The sequence below is a fragment of the Gossypium hirsutum genome, chromosome D06, assembly GCF_007990345.1.
Source record: "Gossypium hirsutum isolate 1008001.06 chromosome D06, Gossypium_hirsutum_v2.1, whole genome shotgun sequence".
Lineage (NCBI taxonomy): Eukaryota > Viridiplantae > Streptophyta > Magnoliopsida > Malvales > Malvaceae > Gossypium > Gossypium hirsutum.
Genome location: NC_053442.1, coordinates 27,912,663 through 27,939,847, shown reverse-complemented (window position 1 = coordinate 27,939,847; position 27,185 = coordinate 27,912,663). Strand labels below are relative to the sequence as shown.

The 27,185-nt window shown below is 35.7% G+C and overlaps 1 pseudogene; it reads right to left on the bottom strand.

Moving 5' to 3' along the window:
- Positions 1-27,185, bottom strand: part of LOC121218398 (nucleotide-sugar uncharacterized transporter 1-like) — a 67,839-nt pseudogene that overhangs the window by 27,106 nt on the left and 13,548 nt on the right.

The following is a 27,185-nucleotide window of genomic DNA, read 5'->3' as shown; positions in this document are numbered from 1 at the left end:
ATGTGTTTAAGTATAATGTTATAATCATTTAGTGTGGATATGTTTGACAAGGATTGGCCACGGGGATGGTTAATCACTTTCATAAATTGTGCTATGTATGCAAAAAGGGCTAGTTGAACCATGAAATAGGTAAAGCCTACCTTAAAGGTAGATGCTGACAGCATCAGTATTGGAGCCCTGTACAAGGAGATATCCAAGTCGTAATGCGCAAAGGTCAGGGTAGTCGATTCCTGTAACATGGGAGACTTTAACTAATAAACTGTACTAATTGGCCCGATCAAAAATTCTAGAAAAAAATATGTAGATGGGCATATGAGTCTAGTTTCAGGGAAAAATCACGAAACTGATTTTCGAGTTGTGAAGCTCAAGATATGATTTTTAAAGCGACTAGTACACAGATTGGGCAGTGTCTGGAAATTTTTCAAAGTTTGTTAACACCTCGTGTTCGACTCCGGTGTCGGACTCGGGTTCGGGGTGTTACATGGCAACTCCATTGAAGCATGCTTGCTTGACTTAAATAAGGCTAGATATAAGGAAAGAAACCAGGGAATATATTTAGATATACAAATATATGTTAAATATGTAAATAATATATTTAGGAGAGAAGTTAGGGATTTTATTCTAGAAGTTAGCGATTTACATAGATTTAATAGGTGATTTATTTTCCTTGCTTATCATGTATATATATAGCTCTTTTTGGTCTATTAATATGGTAGAAGGAATTCATTTTCTCTCAAAGTTTTTATATGGTATCAAGAGCCAGAGAAAAACAAAATAGTCATGAATAACGAGGGAAAGAAACCTACTTCCACCTACGTGTTGACTTCGAGCGATAATCTTGGTAATATAATTACTCAGGTGCAACTGAAAGGAGACAACTATGATGAATGGGCTCGAGCAATGCGAGCTACGTTAAGGGCCAAGAAGAAATTCGGATTTATTAATGGAACGATTGAACAACCTGATGATTATTCCTCTAAATTGGAGGATTGGTGGACTGTAAATTCTATGCTGGTTTCATGGACGCTCAACACAATCGAGCCAACCTTGCGATCTACTATAACTTATATGGAGATTGCAAAAGATTTATGAGAGGATATCAAAGAACAATTCTCTATTGCTAATGGACCTCGTGTTCAGCAAATCAAGGCAGAACTTGCCAAATGCAAACAGAGAGATTTTCCAATTGTGACTTATTATGGGAAATTGAAACAATTATAGGAAAAACTCGTGAATTATGACCAGATTCCCATCTATCGTTGTGGAAAATGCAATTGTAATATTGCAGCTGAACTCGACAAGAAACGAGAAGAAGAGGGCTTCATCAATTTTTGATAGGGTTGGAAGATGCGTTTTATGAAGCTGTTTGTTCCAATATTTTGAGAACAGATCCGTTGCCAAACTTAAACAAGGCACACTCGTTGGTGTGCCAAGAAAAACGCATTAAAAAAATTCATAAAGGAAGGAGGAATATAGAGAAATTGTGAGTTTTGCAATACAGACCAAGATAGGAGGCCGAAAGTATAAAAGAGAAACAAGAGAAAAATCAATTGTTTTCTCATATTGAAAAACAAAAGGACATGATTCTGAAACTTGTTTCTAACTCATTGGATAACCAAAATGGTGGGGTGACTGATCCAAGGGGACTGGATGTGGACAAGGGGGACAGAGTGTAGGGCAAGGACGTAGTAATACGCCAAAGGTGAATACAACTCATGTAATTGGGCAACCATCATCATGAGTGGCAATAACAGCAAAAAGTTCAACTTCTAGGGCCTTGATAGTTGAACAATGGACACTCTTTCTCAATTTGTTGAACACATGCAAATCAGGTACTAGCGAAAAGTTGAATGGTAAGAGTAATCTGAGTTGGATCATTGATTCGGGTGCTTCCCAACATATGACAGATACTTTAGAGTGTTTAAAAAATTTCAAAGAAATTGAGGTATGTCAATTGGTTTTCTTAATAGTGGGGAGGTAATGGCGTTGAAGGAGGGATCAGTTTGTTTGGGAAAACATATCAAATTGGACAATGTTCTTTATGTTCCAACTTTGAATTGCAATTTGATATATGTGTCATAGTTGGTTGATGGATCTAATTGTGATGTCTAATTTACTAATAAAATTTGTGTTATAAAGGATCGCACCTCGAGGATTGTGATTGGAGCGGGTGAACAATGCAAAGGGGCTTTACTGTTTGAAGTCGATAGCATCAGTCCAAGCATGCAAGGTTAGTCATGTAGATTCCTTTGAAGTATGACATAAGAGGATGGGGCATCCGTCTGCAAAAATAGTTGAATCTCTTCCTCAAATTAAACTTAGTAATAGTTTGGTGAAGAATAAACCATGTGACATTTGTTTGAGAGCTAAGCAAATAAGGGAAGTTTTTGTTTCTAGTGACATTAAAGAGAATGAAAATTTTGAATTAATTAATTGTGATTTGTGGGGACTTTATCATGTTAATGCTTCTTGTGGTGCCTCATATTTTTTGACCATTGTTGATGATTTTTTCTAGGGGTGTATGGATATTTTTGTTGACTGAAAAAAAAGAAGTAGGTCTTGTCATGCGTAATTTCTTTGCTATGACTAAAATACGATTTCATAAAGATGTGAAAGTAGTTAGAACTGATAATGGTACTGAATTTGCATGCTTGAAAGACTATTTTTCTAAAAATGAAATTTTATATCAGACTTCATGTGTAGGAACACCTTAACAGAATAGTCGTGTTGAAAGGAAGCATCGCCATATACTAAATGTGGCTAGAGCTTTAAGATTTCAGGGAAATCTTCCTATCAAGTTTTGGGGAGAATGTGTTTTAACGGCTGGATATTTGATCAATCAGACACCTTCTAAACTATTAGGAGGAAAGACTCCTTATGAGATCTTGTTTAGTAAACCTTCTAGTTATAATCATACTCGAACTTTTGGATGTCTTTGTTATGCTTGGAACTTGAATAAGGAAAAAGACAAACTTGCTAGTAAAAGTCAACGTTGTGTATTTGTAGGATATCCTTTTGGAAAAAAAGGTAGAGAGTTTATGATATTGATACAGGAATGTATTTTGTATCAAGAGATGTTGTGTTCTCTGAATATGAATTTCCATATGTTGATGTTAGTAAGGAGGGTGCACAACCAGATCTAGTACAGAGTGCTCCTTTCGGTATTACCAATCATGATGATGGTGACTTGAATGAGGATGAAGAAAGTGAAGTACTTGAGAATTCAACTGTGACTCAATGTGATAACGACGATAGGGGGTGTCACTAAAGTTTCGGGTGAATTTGTTCAAGAACAACTTCGGCGTCATCATAGAAAAAAAAGTTTCTATTCGACTGTGAGATTTTGTGAAATATGCTATACAACAAATAAGCCCCTCTACATGTTCATCCAAACCAATCATGTCCTTAGGTATCTCCTATCCTATAGCACATTATGTAAATTGTGACAAATTTTCTCCAAAACATCGTTCTTTCTTAGCAGCTATGACAGCCGAAATAGAGCCTACCTCATATGTTTAGGCCATAACAGATATTTGATGGAAAGAAGCTATGATGAAAGAACTTGAGGCTTTTAAGGCTAATGGGACATGGATTTTGGAAGATTTACCATTGCGAAAATGAGCTATAGGGGGTAAATAGGTTTACAAAATCAAATATAATATAGATAGGTCGGTTGAACGTTATAAAGCTCGATTGGTGATTCTTGGAAGTAATCAAATAGAAGGAATTGATTACAATGAGACTTTTGCTCCAGTAGAAAAAATGGTGACCATGCGTACTTTTCTTTCAGTGGTGGCAACAAAGAAATGAGAACTTCATCAAATGGATGTTCATAGTGCATTCTTGCATGGAGATTTAGAAAAGAGGTGTACATGAAGATGCATCCTGGTTTTGTCACTCAACAGGTTGGCAAACTCTGTAGATTACATAAATCACTTTATGGTTTAAGACAGGCCCCTTAGTGTTGGCTTGCGAAGTTGACAACTACTTTAAACCGGTATGGGTTTCTTCAATCTCAGCCTGACTGTTCACTATTTACTTTGAATTAGGACAATATACAATTGAGTATACTGGTGTATGTTGATGATCTTGTTATTGCGAGAAATAATAGTGTTGTCATTCATAAGTTTAAAAATTATTTATGCCACTATTTCCACATGAAATATTTGGGGAGATTGAAATATTTTTTGGGTGTATAGGTGGCACGGAATCACGAAGGTATTTTTCTTTGCCAACGCAAATATTCTTTGGATATTATTACTGAAGCTAGGCTATTGGGTGCTAAATCATCTGGTTTTCCCATCAAACAAAATCATCATTTAGCCTTGGCAGAGAGTGTTGTTTTGGCAGATTCAAAGAAGTATCAGTGATTGGTAGGAAGATTGATTTACTTGACTCTCACTCAACCTAAGCTATCCTACAGTGTTCATATCTTGGCGGAATTTATGCATCAACCAAAGAAAGCTCATTGGGAAGTAGCTTTGTGCGTGGTTCATTATTTGAAGGGAAGTCCTGGATAAGGAATGCTTCTACGAGCTAATTGTGATCTACGACTATAAGGTTACTGTGACTTTGATTGGGGAAGTTTTCCTTTAACACGATGATCTCTCATTGGGTACTTTGTTACGCCCTCTCCTATTTCCTAGAAGACTAAAAAGCAACATACAGTGTCGAGATCTTCTGCTGAAGTAGAGTATCATTCCATGGCTACAACTGTGTGTGAACTGAAATGGTTAAAGGGTCTTTTATTGTCTCTTGGTGTTGTTCACTCTGATCCTATGTTGTTGTATTATGATAGTCAAGCAGCCGTACATATTAGTGCAAATCTCGTGTTTCATGAGCGAATAAAACACATTGAAATTGATTGTCATTTTATTCGTGATGAGATTCAACATGGACATATTCAAACCGCTTATGTTTGCAGCTGTGAGCAACTAGCTAGTATCTTCACAAAGGCGTTGGGGACACAACAATTTGGGTATCTTCTAAGCAAGTTGGGGGTTCGTAACCTTCACGCACCAACTTGAGGGGGTATTACGAAAGAAATTAAAGAATATATTTAGATATGCAAATATCTATTAAATATATTTAGGATAGAAGTTACGAACTTTATTTTAAAAGTTACGGATTTACATAAATTTATTGGATGATTTATTTTCTATGCTTATAATGTATATATACGACTCTTTTTGGCCTGTTAATACATAAAGTCATTTTCTTTCAAAGTTTTTACACTAGAAAAGAAGCAACTGACCTTGGGGAAAGAAACCTTCTTTTTATACCATAGATATTCTGCCAGAACGATTGTAGGCGTAACAGTGATCTTAGCCACTCTGATAAAATCCAACGCTGTGAATAACAAAGAAAATCAATTATGCGAGCAAATCAATAAAAGATTCACGCATAGGTAAGTAGGTAGTATACTATATATATACACCTTCTCACCTGTTATACTTCAAGCTGACATTAGCAAGGCCAGTGCAAAGAGACATAACTAGTCCAATAGTGAATAAATGGGCTGACTTTAATGGAGGAGAGGGAGGAATCAAAGACAATGCATTCAGGATGGCTATCAATGCCAAAGTTACTACGTAATGAATAAAACTCAGTAGTACAAGGAAGTGGAACCCCGCATTCTTTAGCATCTGCAAACGACAGACGATAACAAAAATAATTAATTGTACTACTATTATTACTCAGCCAGAATGCAAGCTCCAACATTCCAAATCAACCTATGAAATACGGATACGGCACTTGTCTCTTTTGTACGAATAACAAAGGAAAAAAGAAGAAGAAGAAAATAATAATAAAATAAAATTAGACTTGACCGACTCGAGTGTGCCAAAACAAACACAGACCGAAACAGGAAGAGAGTTTTTTCAACAAAAGAAGAAAAAGAAGGTTGCGGTTGTAATTGGTTATGGCTATGAAAAAATAAAAATCGAGAGGAGGAGAGAGCGACGAAGCAAATTAATCGAGGAAGACAACCAAGAAACAGACATAGAAAAAGCGGAAATGAAGCTTCTGGAAACAAAATAACATAACTGGTTGTGTAACTTCATAATTCAAGTGTGTCGTGGGGCAAAATGCTAAAAAAAGCCATTTTTAAAAAAATTTACCGAAATAGGCCTGGTATTTTATTATTTACCGGAATGGGCCCTTTTCCCCTAAATCGCGTCCACGTAAGCACGAAGTCAAGGGATATGTCAGCAAATCGCGTCCACGTCAGCGCGCTATGCTGACGTGGCAACAAAACGCGTCCTTGAAAGAGCGATTTGTGTCCACCTCATCAAAGCGTGCTGACGTGGACGCGATTTGCTGCGATGGTGATCTGTTGATCCGGTGACATATGACTCGTTCAACATAAAAGGTGCTCGTAGCTTGGAGGCAATGGTGCAGACTCATCTTACTAGTAGAGCACTTTATATTGAGTTATATGTACAATTTACATCTCCAAATGATGTACTTGTGACCGGTGTTCGAGATGTATACACGACCTCTGGCTGACACTCGGTTAGCGGGTTACAAAATACGGAACAGCCCATGTTTGGTAGCGGTGTCGAATGCACATCCCCTGTAAGACACTCTGTCGATGGATGGGACATGTACGTCGGTGGCTTGATGTTTGATGCTGGAAATACGTACTGGGGAACGACATCAAGTTCTAGTGGGTGGAAATCAACATCCAATTGGGGACGTTATGAAATGCCCAGAAGAAGGGATGATGTACTCCCTACGACGTCAGCCGGTGAGGGGACCTCGTACGCTGCAGATGATTGTGGGTTAGAAGATGACTCTGATGTGGATCCACCTCGAGAGCCCGGGCCCAATGGTGCAGAAGTTGGCTTATTTTCTGAACCGGAGCCTATTCCAACAGAACCTGAATATGCTGAAAGGAGTACAGATGAAGAAGAAAATCCACGATTCAGAGCATACTCACCTCCAGCCCACATGCATAATGTCGATCTATCTGCAGATGATGCGTTAGAGTTTCTAGATCTACTACACCGGTTGCGTGATCGTACAAGGTCGGGGGTAGATTCAAGTGAATTTGATGTTGGTAATCAGTTTACCAACAAGGATAGTTTTATTGGTGCTTTGAAACAACATAGCATCAAAAACGCCGTTAACTAACACGTCGTTAAATCCAAATCTGATAAGTTTGAGGCGAAGTGTGCGGTGCAAAACGGCACATGTTCATGGAAAATCTACGCCTCGTTAAGGAAAAAGATAGGGTTATGGGAGATTAAAAAGTACAAAGGTCCACATACATGTGCTGCAGGTACAGTATTGACGGTTTCTAAATAATACTTTTATTATGTGATGTTGCATTATTTAATGTACTCCGTTTATAGGTGTTTCACAAGATCATCCCAAGATGGATTCAGCTATGTTAGCTAGCTTGATACTGCCCAAAGTAAAAGCAGATCCCAGGACTTCAGTGCTGGTGTTAATTGCCAATATTTGTAGCCAAATGGGGTACACGCCCTCTTACCGCAAAGCTTGGATAGCTAAGCAAAAGGCGTTGGAGAATATGCATAGTGGGTGGGACGCCTCATATAATGAAATATGGCAGTGGTGTTAGGTGCTAAAGAGATACATCTCAGGTGCCATCACAGACCTTGAAACGGAACATGCGTACTACAACGGCTGATTGCTACTTGGATGCCAAGTGTTCAAACGCTTGTTTTGGACCTTTATGCAATGTCGAGACGCATTTCCATACTACAAGCCATTGGTACAAATTGACAGTACCTTTATGTTTGGTAGGTATACTCATCGGCTATTGCTTGTAGTGGCACAGGATGGCGGTGGGAGAATTCTTCCAATTGCATTTGCAATAACACCGGGGGAGTCGTCTGATATCTGGGATTTCTTTCTCTCTAGGTTAAGGAGGCATGTGTGCCCCCAACCTGATATCTATGTTATTTCAGATCGGGGCACCGGTATACTAGTTGCATTTGATCGACAGGGAAGCTTATGGCAGCGCACACACCATAGATATTGCCTAAGACACGTTGCTTCGAACTACTACAGGCAATATCCATTTAAGAGCGAATGACGACAAGTAACCAACATGGGTATTTAGTCTATATCTGTGTTATTTCGTTTGTTAATTTGAATTAGTTTTATTGGTAGAAGTGGTATGTAATATTCGCTATGAACTTATATTAGCAGGGTATGAAATAAATAAAGACCGTTTTCACGAGATGTTGGCAATTTTACGTTCAATTAACGGAGAAGGGGCGGACTACCTTTGTAACATACGTTTCGAATTGTGGGCACATGCATATGACGGTGGCCTACGATATGGCCATATGACGTCGAACCTGGCTGGATGCATGAATTTTACTCTTAAAGGAACGCGCCATCTACCGATAACATCGGTTGTGCGAGAGACATTTTCGTTTGGCGGTGTTATTTTTAAAGCAAGCAGCAAGTTATGCAGGCCAGATGCAGGGAGGCCATGTATGGTACAGTAAGGTGGTTCAAGAAATTAACAAGGCCAAGGTGAGGGCAAACACCATGCACACAGTGTGTCACGATCGAGACAATTTAGGTGTTGTTGGCGGGCAATATTGTGTACACTTGCGAAATAGGACTTGTGACTGTGGGATATTTGATGCACTTCGTTATCCATGTGCTCATGTTATTGTAGCTTGTCAGAATCTCCGTCTAGATCCGATGAGCTATGTGGACGAAGTGTACAAATTAGAAAACATGTACAGCGTCTGGAGACACGTTTTCCCACCGGTCCCAGATAAAGGTAAGTGGCCGCCTGTATCTCTTGCTCCTTTTAAGCTATTACCGGATATAGAATTACGTCGTAAACCAAAGGGTCGACCTCGCTCAACTAGAATACGTAACAATATGGATATCCGAGAAACAGCCAGTCAACAGAAGTTGTGCGGATGGTGTAGGAATCCAGGACATACAAGTCGATCATGCCCTAATCGGAATAGTTAAATGTAATTGTAAATAAATTATATTTTTTTCAATTATTTATTGATAATTGTATTAATTGTTAGTAAAATTATCAAATTATATCAAATTATTAATTGTTAATACCAGTCAAAACATTTTTTCAAATCTAACATTATGTGAATGTAAAAATATTAACTGATAATTGTATTAATGGTTAGTAGAATTATCAAATTATATTTAACTTAAGGGTTAGGGTTTTAAAGTTAAGGTTTTAGGGTTTAGGGTTTTTAAATTTAGGGTTTAAGGTTTTTAGGTTTATGGTTTATGGTTTTTAGGTTTAGGGTTTATGTTTTGTGGTTTTTAAGTTAAGGGTTAGGGTTTTTAAGTTTAAGGGTTGGGGTTTTTAAGTTTAGGGTTTAGGGTTTAAAGTTTTTAAGTTTAAGGTTTGGGGTTTTTAAGTTAGGGTTTAATGTTTTTATGTTTAAGGTTTAGGGTTTTTAAGTTTAGGGTTTAGGGTTTAAGGTTTTTAAGTTTAAGGTTTGGGGTTTTTAAGTTTAGGGTTTAAGGTTTTTATGTTTAAGGTTTAGGGTTTTTAAGTTTAGGGCTTATGGTTTTTAGGTTTAGGGTTTGGGGTTTTTAAGGTAAAGGTTACCCTTTTTTATTTAAGGGTTAAGGTTTTTAAGTTAAGGGTTCGGGTTAGGGTTAGGGTTTTTAGTTTAAGGGTTTATGGTTTTACAATTAAATTATGCATTTAATTATAATTTATAAATTTATAAATTTTTAATAAATTAGTTTAGGGTTTTTAAGTAATAACTCAATAAAATTTCTATTTTATTACATCAAATAATATCAAAATATTCAAAATATTTGTACAAATAAATTTAAATACAAAAATCAATCTTCGTGCCCACCGGATTCAGTGCCACATGGCGGCCATCGACGGTTACGCGCTGGATTCCTCCTTTGTCTAGCTTTCGGCAGCGGTTGTGGTTCCTCCGGTGGGGATTCTGGTTCTTCCGATAAGGCATCTGGTTGTCGGAGTTGGGACGATGATCCACCTTGAAAGAATAGTGAATGTGGAGGTGTTTGCATCACCAACAGCGACGGTGTTTGAAACCCATACGATGGTGGGGATTGGTAAAAAGAAGAGCTCCCCGATGGCCCCTCTTGCGATCCCTCGTGTGTCGCTGGCCTATACATCGGCGGTCCGCTCGGCGTAACAGGAAATGGATCTGAACCGGGCCATTGGCTCCAACCTGCCATAGGACTGGGAAAAAGATACATATAAGGGTTAGGATACATAAAAGGGCTAGGAAACGCACCTGGCATCATCTGAAAAGGCGGTTGCATGGGTATCATCGGTTGAACTGCTGGGTCGGGTGACTATGTCGGTACTCTTGTTGGGCCTGGTGATTGCATGGCCGCTGATGATGTACCGGGTGAATGTCTAGGCCTCGTTGAGGGGCCAGCGTCGTCTTCACCTCATCTTGGATTTAGAGGCCCGCGCCTTTCCCTTTGGACACGTATTTGCCACTGCCTCTCCTCTGGCGTCAGTAAATATGACTTGCCATGGATCCTAAACCATGGCATGTATTCCGGAACGCACGCTAACTCCAGAACAATGATTGGTTCCCGAGTAGGTATATATTCATATCGGTCTTCCCACATTCCCACGTACTCGGACCAGTATCTCGGCCAATCCGTATTCAATTGCCGAAGGTCGACTTTGTGTTGATCGTCAAACACCTCAGGTTCCACGGGAATCGGTTGTCTACATCCAAACTGTCGTAGCACTATATCCGATTGGTGTGGCTCCACGGTCACGTAGTTGATCAACGCGACTTTCACGTGCCAAGTGTTTTGATTTTGTAAGAACTCATCCGGAATTACTGCCCAAATTGTCGGATCCTCGTATGGTGTCCATTGAAACTATATGGACATTATAGAAATATTAGTTATATACATAATACTAAATACTAAATACTAATTACCAATCGACTAGCGAATGATGGAAATATCAATTTTATTTAATACTTACATGTGCTTCCGACTGTTTGTCTAATAGAAGCCGTATATCTTCAAGTTCGGTACGTAATCGAGCATGACTTACCGGATGGTTCCACCTAATTAAATAAACTTTTAGCATACTTTTATTTTTAAATATCTACATAATAACTGTAAAATCTAATATAAAATTTACCTCGTTATGAATGGGAATGTATATGGGTGGTCCACTCAAAGACGTAGAAATGAAAAGCGAAAACGTGCCCATGACTGCAATAGTGACAGGCAACCTCCAATTTTTGCTCTCCTCGGTCGCGTCGCCCCGCACATCTCCCGATATAATGTGGCCAAGACGGCAGACACCAAACTCAATTCACCGGCTACTCTAAAATCAACGAGTTTCAGCAGCCATCTTAGATGTACCGGCTCCGTGACAAGTCCGGCATCAGATAACCTCCAATTAACTGAAGAATGTATGTCCGAACATATCGGATTCTTTCTATTTAGGTTGAATCTTCATCCGGATCTGGGAATGTGTCTCGTAACCAGCCCATCTTGATCTTACCTCCGTCCATTTTCTCCGGAATAGCGCCCAGAACCTTGTAGCCCACCGCTGGCCAATCGCTAGATTGGGCAGACCCCGTGACTGGGTACTCGTCCACCGGCAATCCCAATTGCAGGTTGACGTCTTCCAAAGTGACAGTGCACTCTCTAAATGGAAGATGGAATGTGTGCGTCTCGAGTCTCCACCTCTCGATCAACGCACTGATTAGTTTCAGGTCCACCTTGCATCCCCGGCCTACCGTCGCCACGTACCAAAAACCCGCTTCCCGCAGGTAGTTCTCTACCAACGGTGATGGAGGAGCATGCATAGTCTGGATTTTGCATTCCAATACCCGATCTATAGACTTTTATAACAAATAATAAATTAATAATTATCTAAAAATGCATAAATAAAAAAATCTTAAATAATATTTAAAAATTAAATTTAACACTTACCATCTTCATTTGTTCTACGGATATGTGGTGATTATCAAGACGAGTCAATCCTCCGTCCATTACTGAAATCGTACAAATTTTTTCGGTTTAAAAATTAGGGATTTAAGAGTAATTTTTTCGGTTTAAAAAAATCAAAATTTTTTAAAATTATTTAAAAATAGGGATTTAAGAGAAATTTAAAAGGAAATTGAGAGCTAATTGAGATTAACTATGAATTTGAGAGAAATTTGGAAGGAAATTGAGAGGAAATTGAGAGGAAATTTGACAGAGGATTTGTTTGTGAAAAAAAAGGGTGGGGGTATTTATAGGTTTTTTTTACTGTTGGGGGGGCAACGGTCAAATTTTTGACCGTTGCACTGTTCACGCGCGGTCTAAATCGCGTCCCCAGGGATGTGCCACGTCATCAAATCGCGGCCACGTCAGAGCGCTTTGCTGACATGGCAACAAATCGCGCTCTCAAGGCAACGCTTTGTTGCCACGTCATCAAAAAAATCAAAAAATTTTAAAATTATTTGAAAATAGGGATTTAAGAGAAATTTAAAAGGAAATTGAGAGCTAATTGAGATTAAATATGAATTTGAGAGAAATTTGGAAGGAATTTGAGAGGAAATTGAAAGGAAATTTGAGAGAGGATTTGTTTGTGAAAAAAAAGGGGTGGGGGTATTTATAGGGTTTTTTTTACCGTTGGGGGGGCAATGGTCAAATTTTTGACCGTTGCACTGTTCACGTGCAGTCTAAATCGCGTCCCCAAGGACGCGCCACATCATCAAATCACGGCCATGTCAGACTGCTTTGCTGACGTGGCAACAAATCGCGCTCTCAAGGCCGCGCTTTGTTGCCACATCATCAAAGCGCGCTGACGTGGCCGCGCTTTGCTGACACATCCCCTGACATCGCACTGACGTGGACGCGATTTAGGGGAAAAGGGCCCATTCCGGTAAATTTAAAAAAAATACCGAGCCCATTTCGATAAATTTAAAAAAAATTGGCTTTTTTTGGTAAATTGCCCTGTGCTGTGTACTTTCAATGCTATAATTCCTATATAACTTGAGTTAAAATATCACATAAATCTTTCTATTTTTTAGTAAAATTAAAATTAAAATTTAATCTTTATATTTTATTTTTGAGAATTTAAAATTTTTTTAATATTTTAATTTTTGATCTTATAATAAATTTGAATTTTATAAAAATTATAAAGTTCAAATTTTGGGTTGAATTTTAAAATCTGAAAAGTAGAGAAATTAAATTCCTACAAAATACAATAACTAAATTTCAAATTTGTAAAGAATAGATGAACTTATGACATATTTTAACCTTAACTTGTTACCTTTAATTCCTTATTTAACAAAAATAACTTCTCCTTTAAAAGAAGATATAAATAAATAAACATCAAGTAATTTATTTATATTAGGTTATACTTTGATACAATATTAAGGGTAGGGATGGGAATAGCATGATTTTATTTATTTATATAAGGCTATTCTTTGATACAATACTAAAAGTAGGAGATGAGAGTAACACGATTCATACTCGTGTCAAACGGATGTCTAACAAAAACTTCAACCATAGCTTCATTCAAATCAAGACATGCTATACTTAATTTTAACCTAACTTTTTTTATCAAAATTTTAATAGAGTTAAATATTAAACATAATTGGGGGTTTAATTACACTATAACGACCCGAAAGTCAGTGGAGTCGAAAACGGTAGTTTCGAAATGCTATTTTCCGATGATAGAATCAGTGAATATTATTTGTTAATATTTACAAGAGTATTACAGTATTATATTGAAGTTTGATTTAATAGTTTTCGTTATTTAGAAAGTTAGATAAGGTACAAGTGAATCAACTCTAAGTCGGTGTTTTTGGAAATTGAGGTATCGAGATCTCATTTTCGTAAATCAAACTCATAAATATTTTTATTAAATACTTACAGAGTTATATTAGAAGCGAATTGAATTTCGGTTAGAAATTTTTAATGAATTAGTTTTTAATTAGGGTATAGGGACCAAATCGCTTAAGTGATAAAATGTGATTATTATAAAATTATAAACTAAAATATAACTAAAGGACTTGAAAGGCAAATATACCTTTGTTTTTAGTTGGAATGGACGGTCGTTAATGTCATGATATATAATTTATATATATTATGTTAACACAAATATATGTTATATTAATTTATATTGAAATAAAATAACATAATGAATAAAATATAGATAGTGGGAATGAAACAACAAAAACTCATTTCCTTATGCTATTTTCATGCAAACCGAAATTGAGTAGAGAGGAGTAGCATTCGGCCTTTGGTTCAAAGAGTTTCAAATTCAAAATTGCTAACGTCAACCTCAAATCCTCCTTAAAGAAAGGAAAAGATAAGTTCATTAATAAATAGTTCCGAGTTTACGGTTTGTGATTCTATAACCCGAATAACTTCAATTGTTGCATTTATAAATTGTATTGCATAAGAAGATCATAAGGTAAGCTATAAATAATAAAAAAGAGTTGAATTGATCCAATCAAATTTATTATTAGCGATAAGGATTAAAGTGAATAATTTTGGAAATATCATATAATAATATAAATATGAAATTGAATATGTTTTGATATGTGATATATATATATATAAATATAATTGTGTATATCTATATAAGTATGATGGATGAAATAACGATATGGATTTGGGACATTGATTATAAATGAAACTGAATAGAGGATACTGGAGTTAAGTCTTGAAATGTGAATATAATATTGATGTGATAAAATTATTTTGATTGTTATAGGGAGAAATGTATATGTGTTACAATTATGTTAGATTGAATTATTATAAGTAAATTGAATTGTAATATTAAATGATGCATGATGACATGCAACTTTCCAATATTAATTTGTATTAGATATTGTTGTTGAGTCATGCATTACATAATTTATATTATAATTTAATATTGGATATAGAAATACTATTGAGTTATACTCGGTGTACGTTATCGTTTGTTCGTGCACAGGTTAGGTATTCAGTTTGTACATCGATTCAACATCCAACGAGAATCTCGAACTCAAGCGTTGGTGAAATTCTTATTTTAATGTTGGCATGTACCTAAAGAGTCTTGGGTTTGGAGTGTTGGTTGATGGCTAGTTGAATCTTGATATCCTTATAATTATGTAAATATGTAAGGTATTTTGGTAATGATCAAAGTGTTAATGGCTTGAAAGTTGTGTTGCTTGGTAATTGCTTAATGTGGTCTCGATTGAGTTAGTTACATGCTTGGCTCGAAGATTGATGATTGCTTGAATTTGGTTGATACATGTTGCGCCTTGATTATATTAGTATGGAATGGGTAGTAGTCAAGTTATAACTATACTTTTACCTTAATAATTTTGATAGTTTTGTGTATAGGTTGTGAGGTTATGATGCAAGGCAAATATCGAATGGTTATATGCTTAGGTGATCAAGTTTGGCATGTTTAATCAAATCCTTTATGGTTGTTTTGATTTGTAAATTGAGGTGTCATTATGGGCATATTGGTTAGGCACTTAGGTTGATTGGTATTTATCATGTTTTGACATAATTTGATGTGTTTTAAAAATGGTATTGATATTTGCAAATGGTATGGCTTGGTGTCTAAGTTAGGATAGGTGAAATGGCTTGAATTTTAAGTTTCTTAAGGTGTACATGGGCTGACACACGGTCTTGTGTCTTACATGGTCACTCCACACAGTCGTGTGGTCTATTATATTTTGGTGTAGGTTTGGCATGGGCAGTGACATGGTTGTGTAACCCAGGTTCACACGGGCATAGTCTATTATACGGTTTGGCCACACAACCATGTTTAGGGACACATGGTTTGGGCTCTGTCACACAGCCTGGCCACATGGCCATGTGACCCCTATTTTCAGATTTTTCTCAACTTTCTGTTTTTTATTCAAATTGATCTCTGTTTAGTCTTGAATTATTTTTAAGCTTCCATATACTCAATACTCACCTGAAATAGATGCATTAATGTATTTATACATGCTCATGTGTGATTATTTAATATTTATTTTTTATTTTAAATTGTAAATTGTTTGTAATTGTGAGGTAATTGTTCGTAGCATTTTATTGCTTGAGTCCAGCGACCGGACCAGTTGAGGGGTGGTCTGTACACAATATTTTAACTTAAAATTATTTGGATATTAATAAGTTATTATATTTCTTTATCGAGTAATGAATTTATATTATTACAAATCTTTTTGTACAAAAGAGAGATAAGATATATGAGCACTACCTTATTTGACGTTACTGCTGGTTAAAGATTAGTATGGTAAATTTATTTTTTTTGTGTTGGATTAATTATTTATTTATGTTAAATTATAAAATAAAAAATTGAATATTAAATTTTAAGTAAAGTTCTTATTAGATTATTAGTTTGTATGGTTCGATTAAATAAACAATTAAAAAACATAAAAATAAAATATTTTAAAAAATAAAAAACCAGTTAAATCAATTTTTTAACCTTAGTGTACTGGCACGTATTGGTTCGCGGATCAACCAATTTGATGTCTCTCTCCAGATTAGTATCAAGACCGGTTCTATCACTTCAAACAATTGTCATAAGGGCCCCTTTGGATGGGCGTTTATCAATGGTGAGCATTCGATCGAATCGAGTGAAAAAAATTCTAGTTAATCAAGTTCACGAGTCCTATTTTATCATCTGAACTCAATTTGAAATTTTTTCGGATTGAGTCGAGTGAAATGAAATTTGAGTCGAGTGGAATCGAGTGAAATTATTCGAGTTAAATTAAAAAAAAGTTAACCATGTCAAATAAAAATATTGTTACAGTATAACTATTTCCATGTTAGAGCACATAAATTTGAAACCGTATGAATTTTAAAAAAATTCAAAGCAAAATAATAATAATAATAATAATAATAATAATAATAAGATTCTTGAGTTTGATAAATTTGAATCATTAACTAGGTCCCTAAAATTATTATTTTAGAAACATTTTAAAATTTGAACTTTTTTATATATTTTTTTAAAATTTTTTTAGAATTTTTATATATTTTTTTAAAAATATAAATTTTGAATTTTTTATAATTATTTTTAATTTTAAAAATTAATTTGAATTATTTTGTAATTTTTGTTGAGAGAGTGACCAATTTACTTATTTTTAAACTTAATAGGGGCCAAAAGGGTATTTACACTAATCTATTATTCGAATTATTCGAGTTATTTGAATTGTGAAATGCAACTCAACTCGAACTCAAAACTCGAATCGAGTTATTTGAGTTGACTCAAATAATTCGATTAACTCGAAATTCAAAACTTTTTTCGAATCGAATCGAGTTTTGCTCACCCCTAGCGTTTACCTCTAGTGTGGTGCGTTTAGCGTTCTTTTTCTCTCACACTACATTATCTAATCTCACTCAAACCGTTGTTTTTACACTAACTATAGGTAAACGCACCGCCCATCCAAAGGGCCCTAAGTGTCCATACTTCACACATTTGGAATTTAGTCCTCCAACTTTTATTTTCAAAAATTTAATCTCTCAACTTTATGGATTTAAAAATCACCTTTCAGATTACATATAACCATGTAATATTTTAATTGAAAAGCCAACGATATTAACTATTTGAATTAATTAATAAAATTAAAAAAATATAGAGATCAAATTATGTTAAAAATTAAAATATAAAGATTAAATCTTAAATTTAAACATATTAGAAGGACCAAAATTAGAAATTAACCATTTTTCATTAAATGAAACAAAAAAGAGCTTGTGGGTGTGTGCCACGTGTCATGGGGGGGGAAGGTCACCTTCCTTTAATCTATAAGTATATAGATATAAATTTGTATAAATCAAATTTAATTTAATCAATATTCTTTTACATTAATTTTTTAATATATTCCTTTAAAAATTGACATAAAAAATATTATTGTCATCATCAATCATATTTATAACGTATTATGTATCTGTATTTGGTAGAAATCAATATATTTTGTATAGACTGAAGAGGTTAGAGTGAGAACTAGAATACTAACCCATTTGTTCATGCATATAATACCAATAGCAACCACAAAGTTGAAGGTAAGAGCAACGCTAGGAGTGCAAAGACGTTGCTGCAGATTCTTTGCTTTTTCTGGTGAAAAATTGCTAAACATGGAGGTTCGCAACTCTTCCAGAGCTCTTCCTTCGTAAATGATACCAAAAGAGAAGAAATTAAGGAAACATGAAGCCGAGCAAAGGACTGTACAAGTAAAGTTCTAGGAACAGTAAAGATAGCAAATAATATTAACAATTATAAAAGAACAATGATATTAAAATTAAATTAGATTATCACACATTTGGGCCAAAACAAATTCATGTGACAAATAAATTTAATAATAAATTGATTTGAAAGCTAAATGAAGTTTTAGTTGAAATAATAATGGTATCGAAAATTATGGTATTTTAGGTTCGAGTTCCATTAGTTGCATTTTTCTAGATTTCATATGATGTGAAATGACAAATATATTTACACAGTAATGTTATTATTTTATAACAGGAAGGGTTTTCAATAATTATTTAACTCAGTTGGGATCCAGTTGAAATGTAACACCAACTTAGTAAACCTCTTAAATATGGTATACTAGACTAGATTATGGCACACCTATGATGTGTGAAAAAAATTGTCGAAACCATTTTTATTTTTGGAAAAAAACAAAAATTAGTTGTCGATGAAAATTTGGAGTCGCCACCAATCTTTTATTGAGGTGTGATTGGATCACCTAAAAACGACTTTGGTCTACGAGTTTTAAAAAACGGGTTCGGGAGTCGGTTACGTTCGAGGAAGGATTAGTACCCTCGTAACGCCCAAAAATTGGTACCAAATTGATTAATGTATGTCTTAATGTCGAGAGTTAATAAATACGATCTTTAGTTAAATTATTTATTAAGACTTTCTCATTTTGGAAAAAGAAAATATCACACCCAATGCATTAGGGCACAACATTTTATTCTCTTCAAAATGGGTTAGTCCAAAAAAACTCGTGTAATAAAATTTAAGAAAATATCTAATTGTTTAAAATTTATGAAGAAATTTCAGCCCAATACGTTAGGGCACAATTTCCTAAAATCCCAAACATTCAATATTTCCTTTATTTTTTAAAAAAAAATCCATGTCTCGAGAAATCAACGTGTTACATCCAATACGTTAGGACACAACATATTGAATTCCCGATGACAAGTTTTATTTTTGTTTGATTCAAGAGCAATTCTTGATTGTTAGATTTAACGAAGAAAATCGGAACCCAATACGTTAGGGCTTCAATCATCTCGAAAATCCTCAATACGAGTATTATCTCTATTTTGAAAATTTTCATTTTTAAATTCGAATAAAAAGATGACGTAATGTTATATTGTATGTGTGCATGAATGTCACAATAACGAATACAACAATAAATACATCAATGGTGTAATAACATAGATAGTAAACAAGCTAAATTAATACAAAAGAAAAAATGACTAATGACATATAAAATATCAAATAAATGAGCAAGATAAATAAATAAAATACATGAATGTAAACATAAATAAATAGCGGACAAAGAAAACAAAACAAATAAAGAATAGAAAGCATATAATATATACATGAAGAATAGAGGCCTACATATGGATTTACATGTAAATCTTTGGATTATAAAAAAAATTATAATGTATTTAAAAAAATAAGCATATATATATAATATTTTTAAAAAAATATGAATAGGTATTTAGGCATTTTTAGAAATAAAATAAAAAAGATATATACGTATTTGTTGATATAAAAGAATATTTACTTAAAAACTAAATATATAAGTGTACATAAAAATATGTAAAAAATATTAAATAATTAAAATATAAAAATAAATATAAGTGTATATATATGAATATAAAAAAATTACTTATAAAAAAATATGTATATAAAAACAACATATATATATATATATAAAATAATTACAGATAAAAAAATAAAAATAATTACATTGTGGAAGTTAATTAATTTAAAAAATATAAAAAAATAAATTGAACTAAATATGAAAAATCTAGGGCAAATCCGCAAATAAATAAAACCCAAAGGATTGAATTGAACACGCGAATTACATAGAGGGGCTGGAAGGGAAATTTTCCCTTCTCCTTTAAAACGGCGTCGTTCAGGTAGGGTTAAATTGAAATTGAAAATAAATAAAAGGACTAATTTAAAAAATAAAAACAACATTATTGTAAAATATAAAAAAGGCAGAGGGGCTAAAAGTGTAATTTACCCTTCCACTCAAAAACACGCAGATCCTAGGCCGAGTCGGGTCGAATTTAGGTCGGTCCAGGCCTAAAATGGCGTCGTTTTGAAAAGATATTTAAACCAAACTTTAGTAAAAAAAATCATTTCAATTTGTTTTTTTTAAGAAACAAAAAAACCTTCAAAAAGTTCTCTACCCTCCTCAGACGTCTGGCCAGGGTTTGGTCATCGGCCACCGCGCCGGCCGCTGATCTTCGGCGCCGGCACCGCCGTATGCGGTGGTCAAAAAAGGGGAAAGCTTCCTTTTCAATTTCTTCGGCCTCCCTTAACCCGAATCCGGGCTCAAAATTTCCAAAAAAAACATCAGAAGACGCGAAGAAATCACGAAAACCCCTCGATTTCCAGCCACCGATCCTCGGGGGTAGCTCCCTCAATCGCTTCAGAATCAAAGAAAGGTTGTTTCTTTCTTTTTACTTAGTTTATTCGCATGCAAATAAGTAAAAAATAAAACATATGATCTAACCGTAGATAAATGAGCTGTAAATAGAAACCTTTGAATCGATTTCTACTTTTTTCCTATTTGAACTCTCTGTTTTGCGAAACTAATAACCCTCTTTTTATTGATTTTTGAATTCGGGATCTGTATTACAATGCATTAATGGCTTTTTTATAGTCGAATGAAACAAATCTAAAGAAGAAACAAATCTATTTCTTTATTTGATTTTCGAATCTTTGATTGTGTTTCCTTTTTGTTTTTTCTTGATGCGCAGGTATGAAGATCGAGGATGCTTGTGGCTGCGGCGCAAAGGGTTTCCTCAAAAACCCTAGGGATTTCTGTAACTTTTGGAAATTTGGGCCACATATAATTTGGCCACTGTTCTTTAACAAAAATTGGGTCTGGGGTTTGGGCCCTCTTTATTGTAATTGGATTGTTTTATTTGGGCTTTTTTACCCGAGCCAAAATCGGGTATTACAGCTGCTCCTCTTTGCTCGTTATCGTGTAACGAAAACAGAGCAAAGACTTTAAAAATGTCAGATTTTGCCTGGTCATGCTAGATTTTGATACTCTTCTTCTTCAAGTAGCCTCATTCCTTCCTACTGCATCTTCAGAGGTATAGGAATTAGTGCTTCAATCTACTCCACTGTAACTTCAGAGAGATATGACTTATAGCTTCAACTTGATCTGCTGCAACTTAAAGATAAATTTGATGTGATCTGCTCTATTTCTCGGGTCTACTCCACTGCAACTTCAGGGAGATAAGATTATCGGCTTTAATTTGCTCCACTGCAACTTTAAGGAGATAAGATTTGCCATCTCCAGTCTGCCTCACTGCAACTTCAGGAGGATAAGACTTGTTTACTTAGTCTGCTCCATTGCAACTTCAGGGAGATAAGACTAGATGCGATCTGCTCTCTGCAAATTCAGAGAGATAAGATCCAAGGTTTTAATCCGCTCCACTGCAACTTCAGGGAGATAGGATTATCGGCTTTAATCTGCTCCACTGCAACCTCAGGGAGATAAGATTTGTCATCTTCAGTCTGCCTCATTGCAACTTCAGGAGGATAAGACTTGCTTACTTAGTCTGCTCCACTGCAACTCCAAGGAGATAAGACTAGATGCGATCTGCTCTCTGCATCTTCAGAGAGATAAGATCTAAGGTTTTAATCCGCTCCACTGCAACTTCAGGGAGATAGGATTATCGGCTTTAATCTGCTCCACTACAACTTCAGGGAGATAAGATTTGCCATCTTCAATCTGCCTCACTGTAGCTTCAGAAGGATAAGACTAGCTTACTTAGTCTGCTCCACTACAACTCCAAGAAGATAAGACTAGATGCGATCTGCTCTCTGCATCTTCAGAGAGATAAGATCCAAGGTTTTAATCTGCTCCACTGCAACTTCAGGGAGATAGGATTATCGGCCACCGATCTGTTCTCTAGGGAACATGACTTGTAAAAATCCATTCTATGAACTTAATTATGCCTAGTGATTAGGATGTTATGATCAAAATGAATTCAATGCTCCTAACCAGACATGTATGAATGACATTTGAATGAATGCAGAATGTCATTTTTCGAGAATTATCACTCAAGTTATCATTTCTTAAAGTTTATTAAGGTTTTGTCGCTGACGCCTTTTGCTTGGCTGACATCTCCAAAGAAACACTTAATCAAATTGCCCCCCATTGTCAACTTCAAAGCTCAATCCACTAGGACGCAAAATTTGTACCATCTTCCTTCCACTGTGATCCAAGGGCAGGAAAATTTGACCCTTCTCAATCCTCTTCTATCGTAATTCAAGGATGCAGACCACGAAACTCTTTTACACCATTCCCAGGGTGTCCTACCAAATGCTCATACACAAATGAAGAGTTTTCTTTCCATAGGGGACTTCTTCCTACTCAATCAAGACTTCTTGCCATCTCATTCGATATTTAGACAACCAAATCTGAAAAAGCAGTCTTAATTTAGACTTTTTCCATCTTAGGCTCTTAAACTTTTAAACTTGGTGCGTTCTAAACAATAGTCCTGTTTCAGGTTACTAAATTATCTAGAAATTCCCAGAGTAATATGCAAAACTTCTTTTGTGAAAGTTTATTAGTCCATCGATCATTATTCTAATGCGACATGCTTTCACAAATATCAAAAAACTGAGTAAGAGATGAATTAATTCAGGTCATATCTTGAATAATAAAAAAAGAATTTATTGATAGCAAGTGTCTTGAAAAGAAAAAGTATTCAAGAACAACAAAGAATAAAGTATTTACAAGAACAAACAAACTCGGTACAAGTTATATGAAGACTAGGTGCATTGGATATCGCAGCTTGAACTTCTCCATGCAAACCAAGAACCATTTTGAATTTAACATGTGTTTAAAGGATCTACAGTACTTTGTCGATGCCCCAAGACGTTGTATATCCTTTTCTTGTTAACTTAGGTGTAGCAGGATCACCACATGCTCCAATTTGACAGTGTTTGAGTTGCCCTTTTCAGGTTTTCAACTCAAATCCCTTTTGATCTCAAGGTGCCCTTTTCGGGTTTTCACCTTGGCCTCTCCCTTTTTTTTTCTGAAAATCAGAGCGCCCTTCACGGGTTTTCACTTTGATTCCTCCTTTCTTTCAAGTGAAATATTTCTTGACTGAATCTAAATTTACAGAATTCGAGAAATTTTTACCATCCATCTCACTCAAAATCAAAGCACCTTCAGAAAAAGCCTTTTTTACAACATAAGGTCCTTCCTAATTTGACATCCATTTCCCTCTGAAATCCTTTTGTAGAGGGAGAATTTTCTTCAACACCAAGTCCCCCTCATGAAATTCTCTAGGACGAACCTTCTTATTATAAGCTCGCATCATTCGCTTCTGATACATTTGACCATGACGAATAGCTTTTAGTCTTTTCTCTTCTATCAGGTTCAACTGATCATACCGAGATTGGATCCATTCGGCCTCCTCCAATTTTAATTCAGTTAATACCCGGAGAGAAGGAATTTCGACTTCAATGGGTAGGACAACTTCCATCCCATAAACCAAAGAAAAAGGTGTTGCCCAAGTAGAAGTCCTAATAGATGTTCGGTAAGCAAGAAGAGCGAATGGTAACTTATCATGCCAATCTTTGTAAGTTTCAGCCATATTCGCCACAATTTTCTTGATATTTTTGTTGGCTGCCTCCACTGCACCATTCATTTTTGGACGATACGGTGATGAATTATGGTGTCTAATATTGAACTAGCTACAAACTTCTGCTATTGTGCTGTTATTCAAATTCAGCGCATTGTCAGATATGATTCTTTTAGGCATTCCATATCGACATATGATCTCCTTCTTCAAAAACTTACTGACTGCTGACTTCGTGACATTAGCATATGTGGCTGCCTCTACCCACTTAGTGAAGTAGTCAATAACCACGAAAATGAAACGATGTCCATTAGAAGCCTTCCGCGATATTGGCCCAATGACATCCATTCCCCATATGGAGAAAGGCCATGGAGAAGTCATAACATAAAGAGATGAGGGAGGCGCGTGTATTTTATCCCCATAAATTTGGCATTTATGGCATTTCTTGGCATAACTGATGCAATCTCCTTCCATGGTGGACTAGTAATATCTGAATCTCATGATCTGTCTAGCCATGGTGAACCCATTGGCGTGTGTTCCACAAATACCCTCATGGACTTCTTCTAAAATTTCTTTAGCCTCCACAACATCCACGCATCTCAGTAGTACTCGATCCTTTCCATTTTTGTATAGAATCTCTCTATCTAGGACATAGTCAATGGCTAATCTTCTCAATGTCCTCTTATCATTCTCGTTGCCTGATCAGGATATTCGCGATTCTTCATATATAGCAATATATCTAGGTACCAGGGACGATCATCATTCTCCACTTCTTTAATACTATAGCAGTGGGTTGGGATCTCATAAATACTAATTTGAATGGGCTTCATGTCCTCTAATCTATTCACTTTAATCATGGAGGCTAAAGTGGCCAGAGCATCAGCCATCTGATTTTGTTCCCGTGGGAGATAACAGAATGTAATGTTGTCAAATTCTTCGATCAATTCCAGAACCAATCTCCGATAACGGATCAACTTAGGGTCTCTTGTCTCTCATTCCCCTCTTAATTGGTATATTACCAATGCTGAGTTTCTATACACTTCAAGTGTCTTAATTTTCCACTCTATGGCTGCTTGTATACCCATGTTGCAAGCTTCATACTCAGCCATGTTATTAGTGCAATCAAAGTCCAATTTATTGGTGAAAGGATGATAATCTCTATTCGGAGACACCAGGACTGCCCCAATCCCACTGCCAAACACATTCGATGCTCCGTCAAAGTTTAATCTCCAAGAATGATTTTCTTGGGGATCCTCTTCAGCATTTTCCACATACATCAAATCTTCATTCGGGAAATCAAAGTCTAGAGGATCAAAATCTTCTAAAGCTCTGCTAGCCAAGAAATCTGCTATTGCACTCCCCTTGATGGCCTTCTGACTTACATATACGATATCAAACTCAGAGAGCAAGATTTGCCATCTAGCCATTCTCCCATTCAATGCCGTTGATTCCATCATATACTTTGAAGGGTCTAATTTTGAAATTAGCCAAGTCGTATGATAGAGTAAGTATTGCCTCAACCTCTTGGTTGTCCAAATCAAGGCGCAACATAATTTTTCGATAGGCGAATATCTCATTTCACAATCAGTGAATATCTTACTGAGATAGTATATCGTCTTTTCCATCTTTCTAGTCGTGTCATGTTGACCCAACATGCATCCCATGGAATTGTCGAACACCGTTAAATACAAAATCAAGGGTCTATCTGGGCTAGGTGGTGACAACACTAGAGTATTTGATAGGTATTGCTTTATCTTTTCAAAAGCTTCCTGGCATTCTTCATTCCAAACACCGGGATTATGTTTCTTCAAAAGGTGAAATATAGGGTCACATTTCTCGGTCAACTATGAAATGAACCGAGCAATATAATTCAGTCTTCCTAAGAAACCTCGAACTTCTTTCTGAGTACGTGGTGGCGGTAAATCCCATATTGCCCTATCCTTGTCTGGGTCAATCTCGATCCCTTTCTCACTAACTATGAAGCCCAACAACTTTCCTGACCTTGCTCCAAAAGTGCATTTTGTTGGATTGAGTTTGAGCTAGAACTTTCTTAGTCTTAAGAACAATTTTCTCAGGACCTGCACATGCTTATCCTCTGTTCTGGATTTGGCAATCATATCGTCAACATAAACCTCAATCTCTTTGTGCATCATGTCGTGGAACAAGGCTACCATCGTTCTCTGATATGTTGCTCCCGCATTCTTTGATTCGAATGGCATTACTTTGTAGCAAAATGTTCCCCACAAAGTAATGAATGTAGTCTTTCCCATACCTTCAGGGTGCATCTGTATTTGATTGTATCCTGAGAAACCATCCATGAAGGAAAATGTGAATATCCTGTCGTATTATCCACCAAAGTATCGATATGTGGCAATGGGAAATTATCTTTTGGGCTAGCTTTGTTCAAATCTCTGTAATCTATGCACATTCGTACTTTTCCATCTTTTTTTGGAACTGGAACGATGTTGGCTACCCATTCAAAATATTTGACTTCCTGTAAAAACCCAGAATCAAACTACTTCTTGACTTCCTCTTTTATTTTAAGCACAATATCGGGCCTCATTCTTCTTAACTTCTGTTGAACTGGTCTACAATCCTCCCTTATCAGTAGGCGATGTACCACAATGTCAGTGCACAATCTGGGCATATCCTGGATTGACCATGCAAAGACGTCTTTGAATTCTTGGAGTAATTCCACGAGGTCTCGTCTTGTCTTTGCAGAGATCTTAGTTCCAATTTTCACCTCTTTCCCTTCTTCCAAGCTCACAACTTCTATTGCTTCCTTGTGAGGTACAATTTGTTTTTCTTCCTGTTCTACCATCCTCATCAAATACAAAGATAAACCACCATCTATGTCACCTTCAAAGTCCTGCGATCCCTCTAAACACATGTTTCGTTTAAAGAAAACTCTGAGTTTGTAGCGGCGTCATTCACGTCATTGATATATAAGGACCTAATATGGTTACAAAAGAATGTATGAATTTATGTACAATTATTTGTGCAATATGATTATAAATGAAAGAATAATTTAAGGTATTTACTCTTATAGAAAGAATAAAGAATATTTGCTCGAAGAATTGCAAAGATGTGTTTTATTTAAATAATGATGCTTGAACGTAAGCCTTTTTCACAAAAGAGTTCTTATTGTTTCTAGGCTAAAACAACAAGTTTGTTCTGAATATTACTCTGAGACAGTTCTAAAGACTTCAGGTATTTCTTCCACAGTCCAATTATCTAAAATACTCCCAGGCTCGTAAGGGCAAATGTCTGACAAACTTCCTTCTACCTTTATACCCTCACAAATAGCATTGATGTGCACATTTTCCAATATCTCCTCGATGCTTTCCTCAGTTGATATCCTTCTTTCAAAGTGGATAATATCCCCAAACACGAAGGTTTTGGATATG